The sequence below is a fragment of the Bison bison genome, unplaced genomic scaffold (genome assembly GCF_000754665.1).
Source record: "Bison bison bison isolate TAMUID 2011002044 unplaced genomic scaffold, Bison_UMD1.0 scf7180017864144, whole genome shotgun sequence".
NCBI classification, from domain to species: Eukaryota; Metazoa; Chordata; class Mammalia; order Artiodactyla; family Bovidae; genus Bison; species Bison bison.
Window position 1 is genome coordinate 259,817 of NW_011494716.1, and position 8,239 is coordinate 268,055.

General features: G+C 53.7%; 1 protein-coding gene across 3 annotated transcripts in view; it reads left to right on the plus strand.

Moving 5' to 3' along the window:
- PDPK1 (3-phosphoinositide dependent protein kinase 1) overlaps positions 1-8,239 on the plus strand; it is a 60,786-nt gene that overhangs the window by 11,704 nt on the left and 40,843 nt on the right. The window contains exons 1-2 of one of the 3 annotated variants that reach the window (XM_010840327.1): positions 1,485-2,955; positions 3,349-3,497. The exons of 1 other annotated variant lie outside the window; for it this stretch is intronic. The gene's annotated coding sequence lies outside the window, so the exon portion shown is untranslated. Of the gene's footprint in view, positions 1-1,484; positions 3,498-8,239 lie in introns of those variants that run through there. One more of the 3 variants, XM_010840326.1, reaches the window with a different exon arrangement.

An 8,239-nucleotide genomic window follows, 5' to 3' on the forward strand; every position in this document is an offset into this window, starting at 1 on the left:
GTGAGCAGCCATTGTTCTGTTGGCGGACATTTACATAGGCTGTTTCCAGCTGTTTGGAGTAATTTCTTAATAAATGCTTTCATAGTATAAATCTTCGTATGAATTTGTTGCAGCTAGATTCAGTGTGACAGAAGTTGTTGGAAGGACTGGAGCCCAAGGCGCGTTGTGGAATGGTCCCTGACTGCTTCCCCGACGGCCCTGCCTGCTTGTTCCTAGCTCAGGCTGAGCATCAGCTCCCCCTCCCCACCGCCCCCCAGCTGGGCAGGGCCGAGGGAGTGTGTATCTGGCTTCACCGCTGGGCTTGGGACTCAGGCGAGGGCCTGATCTGTGCCTTAGTGTCTCCGTTTGTAAAGAGGGATGCCAGTGGTCCTCGTGCCCAGAAGTTGTTTTGAGAACTGTGATACCATGTGTGAAATGCTCAGAAGTGTGTGTTATTAAACAGTAAGTGCTTAATAAAAGTTATTTTTAGAAGTAGAGAAAAATGGCAGTTCATTAATTTCCCTTTAAGTAATGTTATTTAAAGTTGTATTTATAACGGGTGCATATAGAGAATTTGAAACAAACTGGCCTGTGCCACCACCCTCCTGTAAACACAGGGTTTTGTTGAGCTCTTAGAAGCCCCCTAAGTGGTCCTGCTGATTATAATCTCCCCTCACCTGCCCAGAAGTCACCCGCATCCTGATGCTCATGTTAATCAAGTTCGTGGCTTGTAAAGTGTGCTTGTATGCAGTTTCAGAGTATGGCAGGGAAGTGAGAAGGACAAAGAGATCCTGTATTTCAGTGTTGTGTAGTATATGTAAAGTTAATGTTGGAGGTGCCAGTTTAGCACAGTTCAGAGACACCGTTTGCTGAGTCTTGTGGTCTGTTAGACTTTACTGGTGGCTCAGGTGATAAAGAACCTGCCTGCCATTCAGGAGACCTGAGTTCAATCCCTGGGTTGGGAAGATCCCCTGGAGAAGGGAATGGCTGCCCACTCCAGTATTCTGGCCTGGAGAATCCATGGACAGAGGAGCCTGGTGGGCTGCAATCCATGGGTGGTCTGTTAAGCCTGAGGACTGGACTTCATTCAGGCAGCTGGCAGCCATGACCTCGTGTTCCTCTTCCTGCCTCTGGCTGGGTGAGCGGCTCTGAGGGGCTGGAGAAGGGAGTAGGGGGACGGATTAAGTGGCCACCCTTGGGAATCACCCACAAGACGCTTCCCCCTTTGCTCGTGTCCTCTCTCCAGCCTGGACAGCAAGGAGATCAAACCAGTCTATCTTAATGGAAATCAGTCCTGAATATTCATTGGAAGGACTGATGTTGGAGCTCAAACTCCAATACTTTGGCCATCTGATGTGAAGAAGTGACTCATTTGAAAAGACCCTGATGCTGGGAAGGATTGAAGGCAGGAGGAGAAGGGGATGACAGAGGATGAGATGGTTGGATGGCATCATCAACTCAATGGACCTGAGTTTGAGCAAGCTCTGGGAGTTGGTGATGGACAGGGAGGCCTGGTGTGCTGCAGCCCATGGGGTCACAGAGTTGGACACAACTGAGCAACTGAACTGAACTTTCTCTACCCTGCACCATGGAACAGCAGAAAGTCTTATTCGGGTATTCATTGAGATCCAGTTAGCCACCCACCCGGGGTTCCTTGGTATTGTTGTGTGCTGGTCAGGAGCGGTGGCATTTTGCTGTGTGTCACGCTGCACAAGCTCCTTGGTGACCACAGTGTCCTGTGGGCCAGCTCCCAGTCTGCCTGTGCTTGGAGGCTGCCATGGGTGGAGCGGGTGGCCGCCGGCGCTCTCAGCGCGCGCAGACGGGCACCCAGGCCCCGCAGTCCAGCCTTCAGCAGGGGCCGTGTCTCGTCTGCCCTGTGGACACAAGACATGCCCTTTCCAGAGTGCCTTTGAGCTTCTGTCTGTCATGGGCCCCCAGCAGCCCTCAAGGAGTGGGTTGATGTTCTCGACCTCTCTCTACAGAGAGTGAACTGTGGCTCAGAGAGTGGGGCTTTACCCTAGTTGGCCCTGGTCTCCGTGAGCTCGCTGGGGGTCCTCGGTTTGGCTCCGTCCCTCCGGCCCCTCGTGGTGGGGCCTGGGCGGGACTGGGCTTGTGGGGGTCCTTGGCTTGGCGCCTCCCCTCCGGCCCCTCGTGGTGGGGCCTGGGTGGGGCTGGGCTTGTGGCTGCTGTCCCTGCCTCTACCAGGTTCTGTGCACTGGGCTCCGCTTTGCTGGGTTTCTTGAGGTGCTAGGAGGTTCTTAGCAGAGTGTTCTTTGCCAGTGAGCACACCTGACTGGAGAGCAGGGTCCCTCTGGGGCCTAGCTGCTTGGCTGGGGGGGCAGTCCACGCCACCCTCTCGCAGGGCCCGGAGGGAGATGCCCTCTCTGCGGTGCGTTGGCTGCGCCCGGCAAGGCCTTCCAGAGCGTCACCGCGCACTCCTCCAGGAAGGCCCGTGGAGTTTGGGATCCTTTCTCTCGCTGCCTGGAGCCTTAGGCAGCAGGATGGCATCCTGACCATAGAAGGCCTGGCTGTGATCCTGATTCCGGAGCTCAGCAGTCCTGTATCACCTCATCTGCCTCGCAGTTAGAGCTGGGCCTCTTCACTCAGTACATTGTTAATTCAGGTTTACTCACAGAAAAGGGAATAGTATTTGGAAAGGGGATGAGCTTCATTTTGGTCATGAAGGGTTTGTTTTATGATCTGATGACCCTTGGTTGGGAAAACCGTGTGTCTCCTGTGTTCTTTAATCATAAAACTGCTTATAGCATGCTCCGTCTGAGTCGGCTTGAGTGCTTTGTGTAGATTAACTCATTAAATCCTCCTGGCAAGCCTGGAAGTTCCGGTTCTCGTCATCCCTGCTATTAGGTGAAGAGTCTGAGCCTCAGAGAGGTGACATAGCACGTTCAAGGTCATGTGGCTAGTGAGGAGTGGAGCTGGAGTCCGGCCTGGCAGAGTGCAGCTTTGAACAGTTTGGAGGTAACTTCTCTTCTTGTACCTGTAACTTGTTTGTTTGAAGTGGTGACTATTAATACGTGAGAGGTTTGGGTGGTTTAGTAAGTCATGGTTAAGCGTTTGGGACAGTTCACTCTTGTGATATCATGGAGTTCGTGTCTTCCTCAGCAGGTCTGTAGGTAGAAATTTGAAACTCCTCGGAGCCGAGACACTTTGAAAGCATCTAGTTGCGATTGCTTCAGTACGGGGTGTGCAGGTCCCCAGGTTTGAGTCCTTGGCTGTGTCACGGAGTGACAGGCTCCCCACTCAGGCTGAAAGACTGGCTCTCATCACGCCAACCATGAGTCTAGCTTTAGGCTTCCGAGCTTGTTGTTCATGTGAAATTCTTGCTTAATGTGCACTTTATCCTTTTTAAAGAGATAAAGATACAGAGATGAGAAAGAAGATCCAAAGGGATCCGAGGAACTTGAGGCAACCCCGCCCTCCTGCGGCCCCTCCCCGTTCCCTGGCGCTGACTCAGGAGCTGTTTGCTGTTGGCTTTGCTCGTCTTGGTCCCCGGGGCTCAGGTAGGATTGGACACCTGGTTGGTGCTAAGTGAATATCTGTCAGAATGAACAGATGAATCACTTTTCATTGTAAAGTTTTTTTTTTTTTTTAATAATTTTATTCATTTTTTTGGCTGTGCTGGGTCTTCAGTGCCGCTTGAGCTTTTCTCTGGCTGTGGTGAGTGGGGGCCTCTCTGGTTGCGGAGCACAGGCTTCTCACTGCGGTGGCTTCTCTCGTTGCGGAGCACGGCTTTAGCGCTTGCGCACTTCAGCGCTGGAGCACAGGCTCAGTAGTTGTGGTGCACAGGTTTAGCTGCTCTACAGCGTGTGGGAGCTCCCTGGGTTGCGGATCCACCCTGTGTCTCCTGCATTGGCAGGTAGATTCTTCACCACTGAGCCACTAGGGAAGCCCCATTGTAAAGTGTTTTAAACTACATTTCAAAACAGAGGAGGAGAAACCATGAGTCTCTCATCCTGACACAACTTCTCTGAGCGCTTTTGGAGAAGTCGTCATCTCTGCTGAGCCCCTGCACATGCAGGCCCAGCAGGGGCTCAGGGAGGCCGCCCAGGCTGCGGGCTGTGCCCCCTGCACGCTCGCCATGGTGCCTGGAGCCTGGTGCATGGTCGCCGCTCTGCTTCCTCATCTGCCAGGCGCAGTACTGTCCTGCCACCGTGTAATTAAGATCTGGGGTGTGCTTTAAAAACACACGGCTATGAATTTTAAAAACCAGCTCCTTTCACCCAGCGGTTGGTCTCCTAAGGATTAGGGAAGTCGTCACTTGCAGCTTGGGAAGAGGTGTGGTGTCTGGTGTAGGAAACTTGATGGAAGCTGGAAAAATAACCTGTGGGTCATTGTTTTCCTTTGCTCCAAATTCATTTGCATTTTCATCTATTTGTCAATCAAATATTTGTCACATTAGCAGTTTTGAATGTTGGATACTGGACTTGTTTTTCAGTGTTGGTTTATTTATTTGACTTGCAGGGTTGGGGCCGGGTGTAGTTGTGGCGTGTGGGATCTAGTTCTCTGACCAGAGATGGAACATGGGCCCCTGTACTGAAGTGCGGAGGCTCAGCCCCTGGACTACCAGGGAAGTCCCTGGATTCTGGATATTTTGATGCTCATATTTTCCTAAACTCCCTTAGTGGTTGATAGTGTCATTAAACCTTGATGTGTTTTTGTGGATATGAAAATTAATTCATCTCATTAATTTTTCCTTTAGAGTTTCTACCTCTTAAGAGGAGACTGCTGAACTCAATCCTCAAAGAAATTGAAAGTCCTATGTTCTTATATACACATTGCTGTAAAACCAGTTTAAGTGTACAGAAAATGCCCAGTTTACGGACGATGCTTTTCCAAGTTCATTTGGAAGTCGGTTGTTTGAGACATGGGCTTGTCTGCTGTCAGGGATGCTCAGGTGCTGCCCTGGGCCTGCCCGGAGATGGTGGGCCTTCGGGTGCCGCCTGCTGACTTGGTCACATGGCCTGGCGATGGTGCGGGATGCGGTGTGTGTTGGGCGGTGTGACCGCGCTTCCAGAGACGTCACAGGTGCTGGGTGTTGGTGGCGCCGGCTCTTCAGACTGAGTTCAGTTGAGAACAGCCGTCTGTCCCTGTCCGCGGTGGAACAGAGCCACAGGCTCCACTTCGTGCATTTCTAGAAGCCAGAGAGAGGAACAGAGGGGCCCTGTCCTGTGGGGGTTAGAGGGTGCTGGTGCCGGGAAGTGGAGAAGCGCGGGTGGGGGTTGCGGCCCCTGGCGTGGGCTCCAGCCTTCCCTCAGTGGGAGATGCTTCACTTGGGTGCGCCGCGTGTGTCGGGAGGCCTGCAGTCAGGACTTGTGGTAACGCTGCGCTGTCAGGACCCGGTGGAGAGCCGTGTTCTCGAGGACTTGTGACCAGGGCAGAGGAGGCTGGGGGACAGGGTGCTGGAGCTTTAAATTTCTCCTGAGACTTACATTTCAGAAGCTGTTGAGTAACCAGATGTATTTGTTTACCATAATTTTGGGTCACCAAGTGGGTGGTGGGCTGACGGGGCTGTGCTGGGTGGGAGTGACTCACTCAAGGCCCCGGGCACCCCGGGCAGTGCTGTCTCCACAGGGCGCAGGGCCCGAGGGCTGGGAGGAAGTCCTCGTGAGCCTGACCCCTGCTCCGGGCCAGAGCTGGTGCGAGTCCTCTGGACCACGGTGAGGACGTCTCAGAGTTCCTTCTCTGCAGCTTAATTATCACCTCGAAACCTTACAAAATCAACCCTTTAGAGTAACAGCGGGAGTACAGATAAACATTTGGGCTTTTCACTGTGGGCGAGGGATTTCTTCATAGGCTTTTCATTTTACAGTTGATGCTTTTAAAATGCTTTAAAAGGTAACATTGCGACCATCATTTTACTGCCGAATTGAAATTGTTCATTAAGACATACCCATACCAGCGAGTTATGACTGCAGGGAGAGAAAGCAGGAGCCCTGAGCTGTCCCTGTGAGCGGCACTCTCAGTGTGGCCCTGAGACGCAGTCTCGCGCTGAGGCATGTCGCTGGGGCGCTGTGGCTGAGGCAGGAAGGAAATTGCAGAATTCCACGAAGGAGAAAGGCTGGCAGTGACAGGCCCCTGTGTCACCATGCCTGTGGTGCTGGTGCAGAGTGGGAGCTTCTGGGGCGTGTCCAGAGCGGCCGTGGTCTGGTGGCCAGCATCTGCCGCCCAGGGCTGACGTGGGACCCCACATTGGGGTTCAGCCGGCATCAGACTAGGGTGCAGGAGGCGCCTGGACCCTACGGGAAGCCCCACTACTCAGGCTTCTCCCTTGAGGTTTGCGGGGCCCAGAGGGTGCCAGAAGTGGCCAGAGAAGGGGGTTTCAGGGATCCTGAGGTCTTGCCTGGCATCCAGAGGTCCTGTCTGGACGCGGCCTGTCCCAAGGGTCAAGCGGACGACTGTGAGTCTAGCGCTGCTCTGCCGCCGGGTCTTTGCATTGCCCAGTCCTCTCCCTGAAGGTTCCCCACCTCCTCAGGTCTTTGTTCAGAGGTCACCTTCCCAGTGGGGGCGCCTCTGGTCGTTACATTTGCAGCCCTCTTGTCTTCCTTCCCTGCTGTATTTTCTCACAGTGATTTATCACCATTTGAGATGCTGGGTTTTGCCTGGCTTTTTGTTTTTTGGGGTCCGCCTGCCTCCACTAGAACGTGGGCCTCTTGAGGGCATGGGCTCGGTTCTTTGCTGTATCTACCGTGCCTAGGGCAGTGCATGGTGTGGAGTAGGTGCTCAGTGAATGTTTGTTAATGAAGTAGATAAAACCGTGTTTAAAAAAATATTTATTCAACTGTTCCAGGTATTAGTCGAGGCACTCAGACCCTCGATCTTTGTTGCAGCACACAGGATCTTTAGTTTTGGCATACCAATTCTTAGTTGCAGCATGTGGGATCTAGTTCCCCGACTGGGGATCGATCCCGGGCCCCCTGCATAGGGAGTCCTGCGTCTTAGCCACTGGCCCACCAGGGAATCCCCTGAAGCAGTGTGGTCTTGAGGGCACTGCATTTACCTTAAGTCCCTGAAGCGCCTGTGAAGTGCTGGTGGTGGCCCTGCCCTTTCTTATAAAGCCTGTGGGGGAGAAAAGCAGGTGTGTTATAAAGCCTGTGGGGGAGAAAAGCAGGTGTGTGTGTGTGTGTGTGTGTATTGCATCATCTGTTACTGCCATTTCAGAATGACTGGGTTTTCTTTCGGACTCATAAAGGCCGCTGAATCTGAATTTTGAGTCTCAAACATTAGAGGAAAGTGAAACTCTACCTGTGTGATGCGTGGTTGGTTACTTTTGCATCTCGCTTTGTGTGTGTGAGTGTCCCCCTGCGTGCCGTCGCAGCACCCCTGAGCCACTGTCAGCCTCCTGGGACCTGCGGCAGTGCTCCCCAGCTCCCCCGAGCTTGTTCCCCCCGCCCCCCACACGCCCTCCACCTGTGCCCGGCTGCCCTCACACTCTCCTCGGTGAGTTCTGGGTCTGAACCCGCGTCTGTCACTCCCTCTCCCTTAGGATGTTGCTTCCTAGAGGTAGGGACCGCGTCTGCCTGGGCCTTTGCTAGCACAGTGGCCATGTTTGTTGAGTCTGGGTTAATAACGTAGTTCATTTACCTCCTTTAAGAAACAGTGATGAACAGAATGAGCGCATGTATTTTCATGAAATAACAGAAGGTGTTGGAGAAGAGGGTGTCCTTGGGGAAGTCACTGAGGCACTGTCGGCGGGATGCAGTTGTGGTCTCAGAGCTCTGCGACCCTCCTTCCTGGGTTGTGGGCAGCGGCACACCGGGGCAAGCCTGCTGTGCGGGGGTGAGGGTGCAGAGGTTCGGGGCGGTGGCGGGGTTCTGGCATTTGAGGGGGGGACGGTGCTCGTGTAGGAGCGAGGTGCCTGGTGTGTGTGCAGACCCGGCGTCCTGTCCCCACCCCTCAGCCTGGCCCCAGGGCCACCTTTCCACCCGCTGGCAGCTCCAGCGCACGCGGTTTCTCTGCTCCGACTCCAGTCAAGCCTTCTGCTTCAGTGCCCACCAGGCTGAAGTGGGCGCAGCTTAGCTCTGGCTCCAGAATCTTCTGCAGCTGTCCAGAACATGCTGACAGTTGCAGCCGGCTTCCAGCGGTGAAAGACTTACTAGTTTCTGTTGGTTTATGTGGTGTGTGTCCTTCAAGAGTGGCCTGTCAGCTCCTGCCTTCATACCTGTCATTGAAGTTGTGCTTTGGGGCTGGCAGCTTGCCAGAGTTCAACACTTGTGAGAACAAGTGTCGGCCTCAAGGGCCTTGG